Consider the following 21,340-nt stretch of genomic DNA (forward strand, 5'->3'; position numbering starts at 1 on the left):
AAAGATCATTGTTTCTTGAAACATAGTTTCAGCTGCTGGGATACGACAGCACAAAAGATAACTTGTCAAATGTATTTTCCCACCAATTGAGACATTATCAATAGTGTTGTAGATGTAAGATGCAGAATGGATCTGACGGGTCATTAGTGTAAAGCAACCCCTCTACTTGAGCAAGTTAAACTAGATTTTTATCCTCAACAGATCTTCTTTAGGATTTTAGGATATAATGGAAACATCAAAAAAGCTAAAATTATATATCTTGCCTTTTGAACTTTGAACCTTGAAGAACAATTTAAAATTCAAGAGAGTAACATATAACAAGTGTCCTCTTTTTTAGTTTTCTCTCTTGAAGCTGGTAGCTCTTTCAGAGATTTAGTTACACAGATAGAGCTACCATTACTAAGCCCAACAGGGCAAGGGAACTGGACTAACATGAGTGGAGTCCCAGTTAGTGTCATAGAATTCCAACTGGACTAGGGTGAATCACTGATCCTATGGCACGAAAGAAGTGCATTAACATCAGTCAAACAGGTTGACATTTCAAATACAAACATAATTCAATCCTGTACCAGTGGTATCCTACAGATCCCAGTACAGCATAAAGAGAACAGCTTTCTCCATGAAGAGATAGCAAGGGGAATGTTCTTTATGGGTGACATCAATCAACCAAACAGGTATGGAGCTACAATTGGCTGCCTGTTAATTGAAAAGTCAATGGCATCTTGGTGGTCAACAAATCTGGCCTATCTGATAGTCAGAAAGTCTTGTCCTGTTTCTCTTGCTTCACACTTCCTGGTGTGATCATCCTACAGAAATATATTTTTTTCTCTAATCTCTACTCCTTACTTCTTTTGTAATACCACTTGACTTTCCTTTTGTCTGCAGTATCTCTTCATTTTGAAAGAATGAGCTGGCAAGTTCTATGATGGTAAGAGATGCTTTGGGAAGATTTGGAAGGGATTTTGCCTTCTCTTGTTCTGCATGCCCTGATGCTGCAGCAATAGGAGAAGCCCTTTTGGGGTTGCCAAATCCAAAACTGGACAAGAAGTGAGATTTATAAAATATTTTAAGCCACAAGTAATAGACTGATTCAAATACATTTCAAGGCCAGAATTAACTTCTAACTGTACTTCTTATCAAAGTTGTGTGGTGCATATAGAATACAAAAGATACATGCATGGCTACTGACCTCTGCTGCTCTGTTTTTTTTTCCATTTAATACATTTGATAAAACTAAGAATCTGTAACAAGTATTTCAGTCGACATGACACTTTCATATTTCAATAATTGTGAAAATATCAACATATGCAAAAAAGAATCAGTGCAAAGGAGATAAAACCAGGCACATTTTTTCGCGACATGATCTTCTACAAATCTAATACATAACTTATATCTTCTAATTTTTGGAAAATAATTTAGACTACTCTGTTTCCTGTCTGCAAACCAATTCTCAATCCACGCCAATATATTATCCCCAATCCCATGTGCCTTAATTTTCCACACTGATACAACTTTCAAAAGAACGTGCCTTACATGAGTGTGCCTTACAGACCTTGCCTTTACAATAGATGCATTATGTTCTATTTTTATCCTTTAACTATTGTATTTTTCTTAAAATTTTTGTTATGCACAAAGACACTCAACCACAGGGGAACAAACCTTAAGTTTTCAATGTAAATATAGAAACATTATAAACTGCAGACAAATGTAGCATGATCAAACCTCCATTAAAAGGTCCAAACAAAGCTTGCAACCTTAATGCTAATAACATCTTTACTGGTACCTTGGAAGAGATCAACTAATTCAGCACAATTGGGACCTTCCTGAACTGTATGCTTCATTTCCACATCTGAGCCTCCAGGGAAGTTTTCTTTATTGCCATTCCATTCCAACAGTTTCAGAGATGTAATGTTATTTAAACAGCCTTAGCTGAATTCCTGTTAAGTGATTATGGCTAATAAGTGAGCCAGTTTATTTTGCTCAAGTGATTTTCTTCACAGGATAGGGCTATAATCCAGGTTAATATTTTCTAATAATATTTTCCAGTGTTTTTGAGTTATTGATGCTTTTAGCTGTGTTGCAGTCCAGACATTGCCAAATAGTAATTGTGGAGGAAATTTTCAGGACCTGCCAGCCCTTGTTCTCAAGACTGCGATGAAATGCAAATCCAAACAGATGAATCAATTTTCCTTTCAACTTTACACCTGAAGTGCTGGGAAGTCATCAAGTATAGATAGCAGGGGGCTGGCATCTAATTAACTGTAGCTCACCAAATTCTTAACTCTTTTTCTAAGAATTTTCTCCAGGTAGTGCAAAACAGCCACTCCAACTTTAGTGAACTGTCAAAAATTCTATTCACCTGGAATAATATGATCAGGAGGACACCTAAGGAAATTCCCAGCGCATATCCACAATCGGAAATTCCTGCATTTGAATCATGTAAGTAATCTTCAGGATCCCAAGGTATTGCCATTTCCCCATCTATGAATTCAGTTGGAATGTATTTTATTCTTAACAACAAGGTTCAATTACTGTGGGATCAATTAATATTCAGGAAATTATTTTCCCACAAGATATCTATCAGAAGCCTCGTTAACAGATTACTAAACTCTTGCTGTTTTCTTTCATAAGCTAAGCTAACTTTTCCACACTAAATCACTCGCTTTATTCATCCTAGAGCCATAGCCAAGGGAACTAACTATACGATTCCAATTTGTCAAAATTATTTTCTTTTTATTCGTGGTTCTTGTGGTGACACTGAAATGAACTCTCTCTGGAACATACAAGCTGAAAAATATGTTGCAGAGAACAAAAGTTGTAGGTATTTCCTGTACCACAGATGTCTTCAAATTCAGTCTGCCAAAGATTAAAATACCAGGAATACAAACGAAAAATGAGGGAGTTAAGAGTAAGAATAAATCAGGTGGAATTTTTTTCAACTAAAGCATAATACAAAGGTTGAATATGGTAACAACTGAACAATATTAATGAGTTGAACAGAGAATTTGGTATAATTTTAGAGAGCTGGGTTGAGCAATATGTTCGATCCATAAAAAAGGGATAATTTTTTTAAGATTGTCATCATTTCTTGTTCCTAAACATTTGTGTGATAGATGAGAGCCTAAAACTTCTACAATTATTTTGTATTCTTGCACGTGTCCTGATGAGTACAAGACGAAAAGCTTAGACATGTCTCTTTTTTTCAGCAAAACACTCAAGAAGCTGGACACTATCCAGGACAAAGCAGCCCACTTGATTGGCACCCCATTCACAAACATTCACTCCCTCCATCACCGATGCACAGTAGCAGCAGTGTCTACCATCTACAAGATGCACTGCAGAAACTCACCAAGCTTCCTTAGACAGCACCTTCCAAACCTACGACCACTACCCCCATCTAGAAGGACAAAGGCAGCTGACACATGGAAGCACCACCACCTGCAAGTTCCCCTCCAAGCCGCTCACCATCCTAAGTTGGAAATATATCCCTGTCCCTTCAATGTCACTGGGTCAAAATCCTGGAACTTCCTCCCAAACAACATTATGTATGTATACCCACAGCACACAGACTGCAATGGCTCACAAAGGCAGCTCACCACCACCTTCTCAAGGGCAATTAGGGATGGTCAATAAATGCTGGCCTAGCCAGTGACACCGACATCCCAAGAACGAATAAAACAAATTTACATTACCTCCACTACCCCTTCTCCACCCCTCAAGGCTCTGTATTTGCAGCTTCATGTGATCTGGAGGCTTTGCAATTCTTCCATAGCTTGGCTTTACAACTGTTGGAGGAGTGGTAGACTCTGTTTTGTACTGGGTAAACCTTGATGAATAGGAGGTTGTTTTGAATGTGGTCACTTTGGTGTTTGGTTGGTTTTTTGATCTTAATTCCCTTTTTTTGTTCTTACGAGCACATGAATTAAGAGCAGGAGGAGGTCACTTGGCCCCTTGAGCCTGCTCCGCCATTCAATAAGATCATGGCTGATCTGAATGTAACCTCAACTCCACATTCATAGAAACATAAAAAATAGAAGCAGGAGTAGGCCATTCGGCCCTTCAAGCCTGCTCTGCCATTCATTATGATCATGGCTGATCATCCAACTCAATAGCCTGCTCCCACTTTCTCTTCGTATCCTTTGATCCCTTTCACCCCAAGAGCTATATCTAACTCATTCTTAAAAACATACAATGTTTTGGCCTCAACTACCTTCTGTGGTAGCGAATTCCACAAGCTCACCACTCTCTGGGTAAAGAAATTTCTCCTCATCTCAGTCCTAAATGGTCCAACCCATATCCTCAGACTGTGACCCCTGGTTCTGGACACCCCCACCATCGGGAACATCCTTCCTGCATCTACCTTGTCTAGTCCTGGTAGAATTCTATAGGTTTCTATGAGATCCCCCCTCATTCTTCTGAACTGCAGTGAATATAATCCTAACTGACTCAATCTCTCTTCATATGTCAGTCCCGCCATCCCAGGAATCAGTCTGGTAAACCTTTGCTGCACTCCCTCTATAGCAAGAACATCCTTCCTCAGATAAGGAGACCAAATCTGTGCACAATATTCCTGGTGTGGTCTCATCAAGGCCCTGTATAATTGCTGCAAGGCATCCCTGCTCCTGTACTTGAATCCTCTGACTATGAAGGCCAACATACCATTTGCCTTCTTTACCGCCTTCTGCACCTGCAAGCTTACCTTCAGCGACTGGTGTATGAGGACACCCAGGTCTCGTTATACATTCCCCTCTTTCAATTTATAGCCATTCAGATAATAATCTGCCTTCCTGTTTTGGCTACCAAAGTGGGTAACCTCACATTTATCCACATTATACTGCATCTGCCATGCATTTGCCCACTCACTCAGCTTGTCCAAATCACACTGAAGCATCTCTGCAACCTCCTCACAGCTCACCCTCCCAACCAGCTTTGTGTCATCTGCAAATTTGGAGGTATTACATTTAGTTCCCGCATCTAAATCATTAATATATATTGTGAATAGCTGGGGTTCCAGCACCAATCCCTGCGGTACCCCACTAGACACTGCCTGCCATTTGGAAAAAGACCTTTTATTCCTACTCTTTGTTTCCTGTCTGCCAACCAGTTTTCTATCCATCTCAATACACTACCCCCAAACCCATGTGCTTTAATTTTACATGCTAATCTCTTATGTGGGACTTTGTCGAAAGCCTTCTGAAAGTCCAAATAAACCACATCCACTGGTTCCCCCTCATCAACTCTACCCATAACATCTTCAAAAAATTCCAGTAGATTTGTCAGGCATGATTTCCATGTTGCAAATCCATGCTGACTCTGTTTGATTCTGCCACTGTTTTCCAAGTGCTCAGCTATTAAATCTTTTATAATGGACTCTAAAATTTTCCCCACTACCGACGTCAGGCTGACTGGTCTATAATTCCCTGTTTTCTCTCTACATCCCTTTTTAAATAGTGGGGTTACATTAGCTACCCTCCAATCTGTCAGAATTGTTCCATAGTCAATAGAACCATGGAAGATGACCACCAATGCATCCACTATTTCTAGGGCCACTTCCTTAAGTACTCTGGGATGTAGATTATCAGGCCCATCAATTTCTCCAACACCATTTCCCTACTAATACTGATTTCTTCCAGTTCCTCCCTCTCACTAAACCCTGTGTTCTCCAACATTTCTGGTATGTTATTTGTGTCCTCCTTTGTGAAGACTTAATTCCTGCCTTTCCCCGATAAGCTTTTATCCCCTTGTTAATCAAGAATCTATCTAGCTCTGCCTTAAAAATATTCAAAGATCTGCTTTTACCGCATTTTACCGTAAGGAAGAGAGTCCCAAAGACTCACAGCCCTAACTGACAGAAAAAAATTCTCTTCATCTCTGCCTTAAATGAGCAACCCCTTATTTTTAAAAAGTGGCCGCCCCCAGTTCTAGATTCTCCCACAAGAGGAAACATCCTCTCCACATCCACCCTGTCAAGACACCTCAGGATCTTAAAGGTTTCAATTAAGTCACCTCGTACTCTTCTAAATTCTAGTGGATACAAGCCTGGCCTATCTAGCCCTTCCTCATAAGACACCCCACCCATTCCTGGTATTAGTCTAGTAAACCTTCTCTGAACTGCTACTAATGCATTTATAGCTTTCCTTAAATAGGGAAACCAGTACTGTACACAATACTCCAGATGTGGTCTCACCAATGCCCTGTACAACTGAAGCATAACCTCCCTACTTTTGTAATCAATTCCCCTCACAATAAATGATAACATTCTATTAGCTTTTCTAATTACCTGCTGTACCTACATACTAACCTTTTGTGATTCATGCACTAGGACACCCAGATCCCTCTGAATCTCAGAGTGCTGCATTGTCTCACCATTTAGATAATAAGCTTTTTTTTATTCTTCCTGCCAAAATGAATGATTTCACATTTGTCCACATTATACTCCATTTGTCAGATCCTTGCCCACTCAACTTATCTATGTCACTTTGTAGCCTCCTTCACAATTTACTCTCCTATCTATCTTTGTGTCATCAGCAAATTTAGCAACCATTCCTTTGGTCCTTTCATCAAGCGGTTTATATAAATTGTAAAACATTGAGGCCCCAGCACTGATCCCTGTAGCACATCACTCGTCACATCCTGCCAACCAGAAAAAGACCCATTTATGTCAAGTATCTGCTATCCAATCTTCTATCCATGCCAATATGTTACTCCTTACACCATGACCTTTTATTTTCTGCAATAACCTTTGATGTGGCATTTTATCAAATGCCTTTTGGAAATCTAAGTACAGTCCATCAATCGGTTCCCCTTTATCCACAGCACATGTGGCACCTTTAAAGTACTTGAATAAATCAGTTAAGCATGATTTCCCTTTTACAAAACCATGTTGACTCCGCCTGATTGACTTGAATTTTTCTAAGTCCCCTGCTGTAACATCTTTAATAATAGCTTCTAACGTTTTCCCTATGACAGTTGTTAGGACAACTGGCCTATAGTTTCCTACTTTCTGTCTCCCTCCCTTTTTGAATAAAGAAGTTATACTTGCTATTTTCCAACCTAATGGAACCTTCCCTGAATCTGGGGAATTTTGGAAAATTTAAAACCAGTGCATCGACTATCTCACTAGCCACTTCTTTCAAGACCTTAGGGTGAAGTCCATCCAGACCTGGAGATTTGTCAGCCCGCAGCCCCAACAATTTGCTCAATATCACTTCCCTGGTGATTGTAATTTTCCCAAGTTCTTTCCTCCCTTCCATTTCTTGATTTATAGCTATTTCCAGAATGTTACTTGTGTCCTCTACAGTGAAGGCCAAAGCAAAATACTTGTTTAATTCATCCACCATCTCCCTGCCTTCCATTGTCAATTCTTAACTCACACTCTCTATAGGACCAATGCTTTGTTAACATTTTTCTTATTTAAATATCTATAGAAACTCTTACTATCCATCTTTATATTACTAGCTAGCTTTCTCTCATATTCTAATTTCTCCCTCCTTATTAATCTTTTTGTCATTCTTTGCTGTTCTTTATATTCTTTCCAAACTTCTGACCTGTCACCCATCTTTGCGTAGTTATATGCTTTTTCTTTAAGTTTGATACTGTTTTTAACTTTTTTAGTTAACCATGGATGGTGGGTCCTCCCCTTGGAATTTTTCTTCCTGTGTATATTCTGTGGATTCTGAAATATCCCTTTAAATGTCTGCTATAGAACTTCTATTGACATATCCCTTAACCTCACTTGCCATTTCACTTTAGTTAGCTCTGCTTTCATGCCCTCATAATTGCCCTTATTTAAGTTTAATATACCAGTTTTGGACACACTCATTTCTCCCTCAAAATGATTGTAAAATTCAATGATATTATGATCGCTGCTATCTAGAATGCCTTCACTAGGATGTTATCAATTAATCCTATCTCATTGTTCAATACCAGGTCTATTATAGCCTGCTCTCTGGTTGGCTCCAAAATGTTCTGTTCTAAGAAACTATCCTGAAAACATTGCATGAACTCTTCATTTATGCTACCTTTGCCCATCTGATTTTTCCAGTCTATATGTAGATTGAAATCCCCTGTAATTATTGCTGTACCTTTCTGGCAAGCTCCCATTATCTCTTCTTTTATAATCTGTCCTACTGTATGGTTACAATTAGGATGCCTGAACATCACTCCCAGAAGTGACTTCTTGCCTTAATCGTTCCTCATCTCAACCCAAACCGCTTCTACATCCTGGTGTCCTGAACTTAGGTCATCCCACTCTAATGTGCTAATACTTTCATTATTTAACAGAGCCACCCATCCACCTTTTCCTAACTTTTTGTCCTTCCTAAGTGTCATCTACCCTTCAACATTCAGGTCCCAATTTATGTCATTCTATAGCCTTGTCTCTGTAATGGCTATCAGATCATACTTATTTATTGCTATTTGCGTTATCAGTTCATCTGTTTGTTTCAAATGCTACATGCATTTAGATACAGAGCCTTTAGTTTTGCCCTTTTATTATTTTTGTAGCGTCTAGCCTTATCTGCTGATTTACTCTTTGAATTGTACTCTCTATCCCTTCCTGTCACAGTCTGTTCATCATTTCCCATATTAATACCTGTCTCTCTTGCTTTGTCTCTACTATTTGGTTTACCACATCTTCCCAAATTTGATCCCTTGCCCCCACTATTCAGTTTACAACCCTCTCTACTTCCCTAGTTAAGCGGCTCACAAGGACACCAGCCCCGGCATGGTCCTAATGGTACAGATCCTATTTTCACCAATACTGGTACCAGTGCTCCACAAACTAGAACCCGCTTCTCCCACACCAGTCTTTGAGCCATGCATTCATTTCTTTAATCTTATTTGTCCTATGTCAATTTAAATGTGGCTCAGGTAATAATCTAGAAATATTACCTTTGAGGTCCTGCTTCTTAATTTAGTGCCTAGCTCATCATACTGACTATTCAGAGCCTTCTTCCTCATCTTGCCTATGTTGTTGGTACCTACATGGACCACCCTTTTTTTTCCTAGTCATTCAGTGCCTTTATTCCTTCATTAAAAGTAATTTATCTTTTCCTGATGTAATTGTTCCTTCTTATCTGGTTATAGATGTTTTATGCATCACTGGTTCATCAAATGTACCAATGGTGGATTTTATTCTTTCACAGGATTAAATTTGGCATCTTCATTTACATACTACTTTTAGCATACTAAGGGGCTAAATTGGATAGCCCTCCCTAACCTGGGCATGTCGAGAGGCCTTGTGATAGCAGCCAACAGCTTCCCACACACAGAACCACTTCATGCAGTCTTCACCAACTTTAAGCAACTCTACCGAAACCCAAGACTTCCACAAACTCAAGCAGAGCTATAAAATAATAAACAACTAACCTGGATGATGATACCTTTACTGAGGATGGGGCTTCTTCATGCTGCTGAATGTAATTCAGCTGTGCATGTTTAAGAGGGCATTAACTGGAGTGGCAAGGTCAAAAATGCCAATGCTGCTGTCAAAGATGCATTAGACACTCACTGGTGTCACGTTCTGCCTATTCTGAATATTTCCAGCACATGCTTGTAATGGCCTCACCTAGGTGGCTTTATGCATGAGCTGTGGTGGAAGTAGGTTGAAGTGCCACACATGCTGTTTTGTTTCTAAACTGACACCCATAGCGCTGAAACTACTGGCGCTATGGTGCTGAATGGTATGGCCTAAATATCCCAAAACATTGCATGAAAGAAAATGTTGTAGGAAAAAAAAAGGGATTATGATGATAGATTTTGAGGATACTTTTGAAGATGAAGAGAGAGTAAAGCAGGAAGGTGCTAGAAATGGCTGAAGTCTGCCACTGCAGAGAATAAAATAAAAGTTCAAGAGATGTGATTGAGTGAAAAGCTAATTTAATGAATTTTAGAACAAATGCTCTAATCAGGAACAGTGAAGAACTGCTTCCTTATACTGACCTGAATATTTATTTCCATGCAGTATAGAACAAAGGAAGGTCCTTGCTGATAGCAGTAGACTAAATACAAATTGGACTGGATTTTATACTCTCCTCACCCCCACCCCCGCCAAACATGTTTTCAGCTGGTAGGGAGTGGGAGGGGGGAGGGGGGTAGAGATGGGAGGACTAAACTATGATGGAAGGGTAGCCCACCACCTTCCTGCCCACTCCCAACCTGGTCCCCATAAAACTGTAGAAATAGCAAGGGGCAAAGGATAGATCCTTGGAAGAATTCCAGAGGCAACAGTGCAGGAGTAGAAAAAGAAGCCACTGCAGGTGATTCTCTGGCAATGATTGCAGAGATGGGAATGGAACCAAGCAAGGGCAGTCTTACCCAGCTGGACAATAGAGGAGTACCACTGGAGAAGGATGGTTGGCCAACTGTGCTAAAGGCTGCAGACAGGTCATAAAGGAAGGATAGTTTACCTTGGTCAAAGTCACACAGGATGTCATTTGAGACTTTGATAAGGGCTGTTGCAGTGCTATAACGGAGACAGAAAACAGAGTGGAGGGTGTCAACATGGAGTTGTGGGGAAGATGGACATGGATCTGGCAGGTGAGAACACATTTAAGGACTTTGCAAAGGAAAGAGAAGTTGGAGATGTGATAGTAGTTCACAAGGACAAAGAAATCAAGGGCTTTTTTTGATGGAGAACACGCTGACAGCATCTGCACCAAATGGCTAGCCAATGCCCACACTTTCAGATATCACTTATTCACAGTGTAGTCTCTCCCCATAGTTACCCATTAAACACTATAGAATTATTCACTGTTCCTTTTCTACTCTGTTGTTGTTCCCAGTTAATCAATTTCCTCAATGTAATCAATCCTGGGTATCTATTTTTTTCTGTGTGATTATTCCACTGTACCACCTGCCCACCCCACACACTCATTATTCTCTATATAATGTTGGCAGACATTAAGCCCAGGTAGTGCACAAACCAGGGAGCGCAACTTGATTATAATTCTAGCAAACACAGGTGAGGCATAAATTGGAGCAGAACAGGCATCGGTCAGCTTCAGTCACATTGAATGTCACAGTCATTCAGTCACAGTCTCATTATGTAACACTTGCAATTTGGCAATTTGGGAACTTCCACATGACCACTGTCCAAATTGCTCCTGATAGGTCCAATGGCAACTACATCTGCTGAACTGCTTTTTGGGGCTTGAAAGTTCAAAGGTGAACAGCATGCTTGGTGTTTCCAAGTGATCTCTCTACCTTTTGATTGTAAGTGCAAAAAATGTTGAATCTTTTTCTTCAGCCACTCTTGTGCTACAATGGCATACGTACCTGTTATGGTTATCGAAATGACCACTGTTCCTGGAATTTACCAGTGCTCACTGGCAGCATGAAACTGGTGGTCCTCCCATGCCTTTGCTGCTAGCCGCACAGGATTTCCTCCTCCTGTTATGCTATCCTTCTCATATTCTTTGTATTAGCACATCTAGGTTTCTATTTTTCTCACCCCTTCAGCACTGTGTACCCATTAGAATTAATGGCTCACAACTGCATTCTACCTAATTCTTTTAACTGTTATTCATTTCAGTCCCTGAACAGATTTTTAAAAAATTAAATGCAGACAATGTTATTCACTGACAGTTTTCTTTTTGTTCTGCTCACTTAGTCATTGAGTTGTGCTTCTTTCCCTAACATTTTGTATAATTAGCAGTCTCCTTTGGGAAACTACTAATTTTTTAACTCACCTGGGGTCAGCATTCTGCTAATGTAATGCAAGAGGTGTCCTTTAGGCAGATGGTATCAACATTTTACTCTTTCCCCCCACCATTGGCCCCCTCACTGGCCTATGTAGTGCTGTATCTGATATCCAAGACAAAACACTTCGTAAACCTAGCTTTGTTTGGTCTGTAACTTGTATATCAGGGTCATGGCAAACAATTCAGAATTGATCAATGAGGAAAATATGTATTATTTGGACAAATGTTAAGAAAATTTTCTCTACCTCTTATATCTCAGAGCGGTCTCATTTTCCAGAATCATTTGTGCTACATATTTAAAAGAGGTGCAGTATGAGTGGGTTTTTAAATATGTAGGATTACATAGCATATAAGGCACAGAAAGAGGCCATTCGGCCCAACTAGTCCATGCCGGTGTTTATGCTCCACTCGAGCCTCCTCTCATCCAAATCTATCATAAACATATATTCCCTTCTCCCTCATATGCTTGTCTAATTTTCCCTTAAATATGCCTATGCTATTCTCTTCAGCCACTCCATGTTCCATATTCTCACCACTCTTTGGTTGAAAACGTTTCTTCTGAATTCCCCAGTGGATTTCTTGATTACTATCTTATATTGAAGACCTCTAGTAATGCTCTTCTTCACAAGAGGCAACATTAGGTGGAATTTAACGCTTCCTCCAGAAGTGGGCTAGGAGGTGGGGTGGTCGTATATTTGGGTGGGTAGGCTTGGGGTGAAGAGCCTGTCACCTTCCCAACTCCCCACAATTAAGTATAGGGTGGGAAGGGTTGAAGACAGCCTTTCCACCCAGAGGCCAATTGTGGCACTGAACGACCTCAGCCCGCTGCCGCTGGTATTCAAACAGTGGCAGGCAGGGACCATGCCAAGTGGGCAAACTGCCTGGCAGGCATACCTGTGATGTGATTGGGATATTCCCTTCTGTTTAGGCACCCTGTACCCAATGGAGGGAACCGCTGGCAGCAAGGGCTGACCCGCAGGAAGACCACCACCCCTCCCTGCATTTTCCACTTAACACCCCCACCCACCTTGGTGGGGCTTGCCCAGCAAGCCCATCCCACTTACTTTGTTCTGGGGCTCCAGTAACAATCCTCCTGCTGGGGCCTATTGCAGTACTAGCAGTGGCCACTGCTCCCGATGGCACTGCTGGTACCAAAAAGTTGTTGGCCTCTACCTGACAGCTTTCAGGAAGGACTGGGAACCCCAATGGCAGGCCTGATTGGCTTTTAATCACATTAGGGTTCCTGGAAATGGCTGTGATGAGGTTGCCACCAGCTCTCCAACAACGACCATTTAATTCATTGCATCCTCTCTGTATCCACTCTACCAAAGTCTTTCAATAATTTTAAAGACCTCTATTAGGTCACCTCCTCAGATTTTTTTTCAGGAGATAAGAGATCCAGCTTATCAATCCTTTCCTGATATGTATACCCATTTATTTCTGGTGTCAATTGTAAATCAATTTTGAACCCTCTCCAGTGCTTCTATATTCTTTTCATAATATGGCGATTAGAACTGCATGCAGTACTCTAAGTGTGGTCCAATCAATGTTCGATACAGGTTTAACTCAACTTCTCTTCTTTTCAATTCTGTCCCTCTAGAAATAAGACTTAGTGCTTGGTTTGTTTTTTTCATGCCTTGCAACTTTTAGTGATTGATACCTTTGTACTCCAAAATCCTTTTATTCCTCTACCCCACCTAGACTTGCACTTTCCAAGTAATAAGTGACCTCTCTATTCTTCCTACAAAATAAAGGAGAAAAAAGAATAAAGTCAGTTTAATTCATATCTGCTTATAGATTATCTCAGTTACCCTGAGGCCAAATGCTCAAAGGGCCATGATGTAAAAACGGAATAAAATAATTGTTCATAATTTGAATAATAATGGTTTGTGCCTCAGTTTCGTTTTTCAATTTTCTTATATTCTTTCTTGGGTCATGGTACATCACAGACTACTTGGAATTGGCAGGTGCAAACGCAAAGAATTCATTTGAGCAGCACTGCACTGTGACCAATGATAAAGATGAGTCTGTCCTTTTGACAGGGCACTTAAATTGAGCAAGAAGGTCAGAGCACATTGTTGGCATTTGCAGGTAGAATTGGCCATCATTTACTTAGAAATATTAAAGTGGGCACATTGGGCAGAAACATCTAATTCTCATCAATGCTCTTGTTCACTTGCAGATGGGTAACCAGGTGTTCTGTCAGATAAGCTGAGTGAGATTTTTATTTTTATTCATTCATGGAATGATCTGGCAATCATTTCCCATCCTTAACTGCTCTTGAGAAGGTGCCTTCTTGAATTGTTGCAGTTCGTATAATGTAGGTACACCTACTGCACTGTTAGGTAGCGAGTTCCAGAATTTTGACTCAGCGACGATGAAGGAACGGTGATATATTTCCAAGTTAGGATGATGCATGATTTGGGGAGGAACTTTAAGTTGATGTTGTTCCCATATGTCTGTTGCCCTTGTCCTTCTAGGTGGTAGAGGTGCAGGTTTGAAAGGGTTGCATGGAAGAAGGCTTGGCAAGTTACTGGAGTGCATCATGTAAATGGTACACACTACAGCCGCAGTGCACTGGTGGTAGAAGGAGTGAATTCCTGAGGTGGTGGTTGGGGTGTCAATCAAGCAGACTGCTTTGTTTTGGGTAGTGTTGTGCTTTTTGATTGTTATTAGAGCTGCACTCATCCAGGTAATGGGAGGGTATTTATTCCACTCCTGGCTTGTGTGTGGCAGTTGGTGGAAAGGCTTTGGGGAGCTAGGAGGTCAGTACTGCAGGAAACCCAGCCTCTGACCGGCTCCTGTAGCCACAGTATTTATGTGCTTGTTCAGTTATGTTTCTGGTCACTGGTGACTCCCAGGTTGTTGATGATGGGAAATTCAGCAATGGCACTTGTGTAGTACTAATGTTACTTGCCACTTATCAGCCCAAGCCTCAATACTCAGATCTTGCTACATGTGGGCACACATTGTTTCATTACCTGAAGACTTGCGATTGAAACTGAACAATATGTAATCGGCAAACATCCCCAATTCTGATCTTATGATGAAGAAAAACTCATTAATGAAGCAGTTGAAGATAGCTGGGCCTAAGTTAATGCCCTTGAGGAACCCCTGCAGCAATATCCTAAGGCTGAGAAGATTGGCCGATTATAACTGCAACCAGCTTTGTAATAGGTATGACTCCAGATAGTGGAGAGTATTCCCCCCTGATTCTCATTGACTTCAATCTTACTAGGGGCCCTTTATGCCACCTTGGTCAAATTATGCCTTGATGTGAAGCACTTTAGAATTCAGCTTTTTTGTCCATGATTGATGTAAGGCTTGTAGCGAGGTTTGGAGTCAAGTGGTCCTGGTGAAACCCAAAATGAGCATTGTTGAGTCAGTTATTGGTGAGTCAGTGCCACTTAATGGCACTATCAATGCCCCCTTACACCACTTTACTGATGATTGAGTAGAGTGATGGGGTGGTAATTGGCTGGATTGGTTTGTCCTGCTTTTTGGGGAAAGGCTATACCTGGGCAATTCTCCACTTTCATGGGTAGATGTCAATGTTATAGCTGTACCAGAACAATGTGGCTAGAGACAAGAATGTGGCTGGAGTATGAATCTTCAGCAACACAGCTGGGATGTTGTCAGGGCCCATAGCCTTTTCTGTATCCAATGTACTCAGTCATTTCTTGATATCATGTGAAGTAAATCTAATTGGCTGAAGTCTGGCACCCATGATGGTGGAGACTCAGGAACAGACTGAGATGAATCATCCACTCTGCACTTCTGGCTGAAGATGGTTGCAAATGCCTTGTCTCTTGCACTCAAATGCCAGGCTCCGCTATCATTGAGAGTGGGAATGTTCATGGACCCTCCTCTTCCTCCCACTAGTTGTTTAACTGTCCTCCACAATTCACGACTGACAGGACTACAGAATTTTGATCTGATCCGATAAAAGTGGGATCTTTTAGCTCTGACGATAGCATGCTGCCTCCACTGTTTGGCATGTATATAGGCCCACAGAAAGGCAATGAACATATCATGTTGCTTCCTTAGCTCCCAGAGCAATTGTGTTATTTATTTGATTGGCAAATGTTTCACAGATGCTTTGTTCATTTGGTTATTGTGGAAGATGTTAGACAAAATCGCACCTGATGATGCATCTTCTCACAGCTGGAAGCTGGAAACTAACCAGCCTGGAAGCTGTGGGAATCCTTGCTCTGTTGGCAGCAGGTTAAATAGGCCTGGAGTCAAAAATTCAACCTCTAATCCTGACAGACAATGCACAGGTCTCTTAGGGAACATTTCTGCACAGAAGTGGGTCAGTATTCAGTACATAAGGCCAAGTGTTGTGCCAAAAAGATATTCAGCAACGCACAAGAGGCCTTGTTTAACCTTCTTCACTTTGTGTACAGTCAAGCAAAACTCAAATTAAATGAGTCTACTAACATGTAATAGATACAAAAGCCAAAATTCTGCAGTGGTTCTGCTAATCACCCGCTTCAACTCTGACAGGAGACCAGTGAAATTGCTGGAAAATGACAATTATAGGTGTGCTATGTATACTCTGATTCTGGGAAAATACTATTTTGCCTTGAAGGGTCAGAACCTCCATTCCACACTTACAAAGTAAATGCCGGCAGGTGTATGGATCAAGAAGGAGGATGTTATATATTAAGAGTTCCCATTGCAATAGTTCAGCCAGGATGGATGCCATCTCTGGAAGCCCATAAGTTAAGAAAGCTGAAGCAGCAAGGCTCCTTTTGCGATTATCTAATTTCATAACTCGCTTGTTTTAGAGGTATAATTTTTAGTTCTAGGAATTAAAGTGCTAAATATAAGATAAATGGAAATATCTGATTGAGAAACTGATGAATAACCCTGAAATAAGTGCAATTCAAACAGACCTGGGGTTATTACAGTTCAAAGGGTAACTTGTGTTTAGTTAATAAGGTAAAGTTGAAGTTTGGATTGCTCACTTTGTGCAGTACAGGTACAGTTCCTGACTCTGCAACATGTTTTACTTTTGAAGCCCCAGGTATGGCTGCTGTTGAGCTTTAAATCAGATGTGGCAGGGAGGTCATTGTAAAGTTAGTGAAAGAGGTATGTGCAGCAGGTAAAATTGCTTTCCTTGGCTCAAGGACTTGTTTGGGAGAAAAATGCAAGGTGCAGTACTTGCCCATCAGAGCCTGACTCTGCAATCTTCTGATTAATTTTGGAGCCCTGAGTGTGGCCCTTGTTCAACTTTGAAGGTTGGATGCAGAGAGGCCATCTTAAAATCATTTGAGATCATTTCAAGTTGTGATTTAGTGGTTCAATATCTTGGAATCACTCCTAAACATGAGTCAAAAATTTCCAGCAAGTAATTGTAGTGAGTATGCTGCTCGTAAGAAAACAAGAACTATCATTCTGGAAATTAAATTCGAGATTTTTAAATACCTCAAGGCCAGAGAACGAGCAGTCAACATTGGTAGACTACCTCTTACAATGGTGAGAACAATCTGTAGTAACGTTGAGAAAATCAAACCGAGTGTGCAATGTGTTACATATTTTAAGTGCTGCCAAGATAAGTAGAAAGCAGCATCATAAAAAATGTGGAAAGACTCTTTGCAGTCTGGATTGTAGGTCAAAACCAGTGCAAGGTGCCTTTTAGTTTGATGGTCATCCAAGCAATAGCTAAAAGCTCATATGATGATTTACAGAATGAGCATTGTCAGTTCACAGTCAGAAAGTTTCAATGCTAGTTATGGTTGGTTTGAACTTTTCAAGAAAGATTCCTATTTGCATAGCATTAAAGTAACCAGCAAAGCGGCTAGTGCCTATCCTGAAGAGGCTGATGAATTCCCTGCCTTTTGAAGAGAATTGGTGAAGAAGGCAGCTAGTCAATGAAACAAGTCTTTCACGTTAATGACTCGGGACTTTATTGGAACCGTATACCACAGAAAACATATATCTTCAAAATAGAGAAGATAATGCCAGGATTTAAAACTGCCAAAGATCGCTTGACTGTTCTTCTTTGTGAGAATACTGCAGGAGATTTCAAGTTTAAGCCCTTTATGATGATCAAGTCCAAGGTAACAAGGTCTTTGAAAGGTTATTCCATGGAACATCTGTGTGTCATCTGGCATTCAAATAAGAAAGCCTAGATGATTGGGACACACTTTCACACTCGAGGAATTTAAAAATCTCCAATTTAATTTCCAAATTGATAGTTTTTCTTGTTTTCAAGAATGGTTCTCTCTGAATACCATCCCTGCTTGGTGGGAATATTGTGCCAGAGAAAATGTCACCTTCAAGACATTGCTCCTCTTGGATAATGCCCCAGGTTAACCTGTCAAAATTGATGACTTATCCAATAATGGATAGTTTTCATTACTACAGTCTATGTATTAGGGAATAGCAACATTCAAGGCCTACTACCTACACCTTTTCTCCCAGCTCATCAAGGGAACAGATGGTGCGAATGCGGCAACAGTCAGGGAATTTTGACATGCCTACAACATCCTAAAAGATGTCAACATTATCATTGATTCAAGGGATGAAGTTATGTCATTGTGTTCAAACAGTGTGTGGTGGAAAGCATGGCTTGAGTGTTATGGTCCCAGCTGCTGTTACTGCTGGGCAAGTCAGATCCCAGGATGGAGCATGGCTTGATAGATCCTAACTTTTAACTTTTGTTTAGAAATGTGGAGAATGGTTACTGAACACATTCACAGGAATCTGCTGATGAACTTATAACAAGAAAATCATTTAATAAACAAGAAAAATGAACTGTATTATGTTAATCCTTTAATAAACAAGAAAAATGAACTGTATTATGTTAATCCTTCATCCACAACTTCACCTTTGCAGAAATATACAGGTTCATAAGAATAACACAACTTACAAAAAATCTATTTTATACTCTAATGTTCACAGTAAGTATACAGCCCATGTAAACCAATAGGCGACCTATGGTCAGACACACCACATTCCGAGGTCAAGTGACAGATGTCAACCAAAGCAGATGCTATGGGGCACTCATCAACTCCCCCAGACACTCATCACAATGTGAGTCAATCGGTCTCACAGAAACTCTGTCTTTCACATGGGAGTTTCCAATCTCCATTCTCAAAGAACTCACCTTGGAGTCTTCTCCCAAGCGATGCTTTCTCTCGGATGTCTTCAACAAGGATCCACCTCTAGGCTTCAATCTCTCCCTCCAATGTTCCTCTCCCCTGGATTGCCACGTGCATTCAAGCTTCACTTTCCAAGCACTCTCTCAGAGGCTCAGTCATGCAAACACTGCTTCACAGGCCCATAGAAAAGATTCACCAACCTTTGGCTGTTTCCTTGGATCTTCTGGCATAAGCCCACTTTGCCTTGATCCTGTTCCCCGCAGCATTTTCTCTTTAATGTGGAGCCTTTTCCCCTGCTCCTTAATTTAACTTCACTGAACAGGATCTTGTTCCAGATTCCTATCCTTGTCCTTTGACTTAACGGTTTCTTGGGACCTTTCTCCTTTTCCTTTAGGACCTACTCCCTGCAGTTCCCTCTCCTAGTAGATCGTTGATAACTTGGTATCTCCCTTGAGTTCCAGAACTCACTCAATATTCACTGTTACTTTAACTTTAGAGCAACTCATCTTAGATCCTTAGACTTATTTTCCTCGGCAATCTGCTAGTATCAAGCTAAAGAGAGACTTAAGCTGCTCCCTTCACCTTAGTGTATAATCACCAAACTGAACCCAAACTGCTTTCTGTTTCTCTGTCTCAGTGGGCCCCCTTGATGCTAGGCAAGAGCACAGTTTTTCCTAAACCACTTCAAGGATCGTAAAACCTCATTGAAATGCAGGTATACAAAAAACCCACAGACCTGCAGGCAACATTATAAAGTGAAATGAAAACCCAGGTTTCCCCTTTCCTACCACATACAAATAAAAAATATATAAATTAAACTTAAAGCTAAAACTTAAACTTAAAGCTATAGCTTATTCCTAACACCCACCAATTCAAATATAACTTACTTAAAACTAACTATAGTTCCTAACACGAATGTGGAAAGCATGGCCTGAGTGTGGAAAGCCTGGCTCAAGTGTATCAGTGACCACAGAGGATCTAAAGATGTTGTCCTCTAAGTTCAGCAAAAGGTGACGAGGCAAGTTGGCTTTGAAGTGGAGGCCGATGTGGTGGAATTGCTTGAGTTCCACGAATAGGAATTGTCCAATGAAGATTTAATGCAGTTAGAGAGCCAAGGAGCTGAAGAATATCCGACTGAAACATCACCCCTCGAATTATGTCATCAAAGCGACTGATAAAAGCTTTCCAACTCATCGAAGATGCAATGCAAATCTTCATCAAGAATGACCCAAACTGAGAGCGTAGTGCCAAAGTGAACAGGGCAATCAGCGATGGGATCAACTGCTACAAGAAGGTCTACTGGCAGAAGAAAAAGAAACTGTCCAACAGGCCGTTGATGATCTTGGCCCTTTGTACCATTAACTCCACCAGGACCTAGCTGTTCAATCTGTGCCACTTCAATTCAAAACCAAAATCACTCCAACTTTAACCATTGAGCTTCTCTATGCAGAAGACACTTGTGTGTGCACTCATTCAAGTGTATGGGAAATGCACGAATGGAGAGGTTCTCTTCAAACCAACACCCAAAGCACAAAACCTCCCCCTATCCATTTAAGATTACCAGTGAGAACTCCTGCACCTACCTGCCTGTTTTTCTTGAAGTGCCTGGCGGTCACCCATTCCCTATCTACCTGCTTGCCCCTAACTTGCAGTGTGACCAATTCTATCCATGTAGTTCTCTGCTTCACAGATGCACCTCAGTGACTCCAGCCGCTGCTCAAGCTCTGAAATGCGGAGCTCAAGCTTGTGCAGCTGGTGACACTTGCTGCACATGGGCTCATCTGGTCACAAGAAGTGTCCACAACTCCCCACATGCTACAGGCCTGGCATTCCGCTTGGCTGAGCTGTCCTGCATGCCTTAACCTTAAACTTTTAAATCACTTCTTTGCTTAAACTTTAGTTATTTTTACTTACTTTGGCCTTACTCTTGTGCTATTAACTATAAACTGGAGATTAATAGAAAGTAGAAATTCTTCGCCCTTATTCACAAATCAGCTCCCTCTCCTGTGCCTATACATTCAAACTTTCCGTGTGCTTGTTTAGAAATTTATATTTCTATACTCACGCTATTTTCAATTCCCAACTGTGTCTCTACTCGGCTGTTTCATCTCCTGAACTCCTGCTGTTTATCTCCTGAACTCTCTTTGTTTTATCTCCTGAACTCCTGCTGTTTTATCTCCTGAACTCTCACTGTTTTATGTCCTGACCTCTCGCTGTTTTATCACTTGAACTCTCATTGTATTATCTCTCGAACCTTTGCTGTTTTATTGCCTGAGCTCTCACTATTTTATCTCCTGGATTCTCACTATTTTATCCCTGACCTCTCACTGTTTTATCTCCTGACCTCTCACTATTTTATCTCCTGAACTCTCACTGTTTTATCCCCTGAACTCTCACCGTTCTTTCCAAGTTGAACATTATTTTAGTTGGCCCTACTTATTAAACCTTATCAAAAAGTACAGTTCCTTCTTTATTCTAAACCTTAGGAATGGAATAAACCTTAAACACTTACTAAATACTCACCAAGCA

The sequence above is a fragment of the Carcharodon carcharias genome, chromosome 9 (assembly GCF_017639515.1).
Source record: "Carcharodon carcharias isolate sCarCar2 chromosome 9, sCarCar2.pri, whole genome shotgun sequence".
NCBI lineage: Eukaryota > Metazoa > Chordata > Chondrichthyes > Lamniformes > Lamnidae > Carcharodon > Carcharodon carcharias.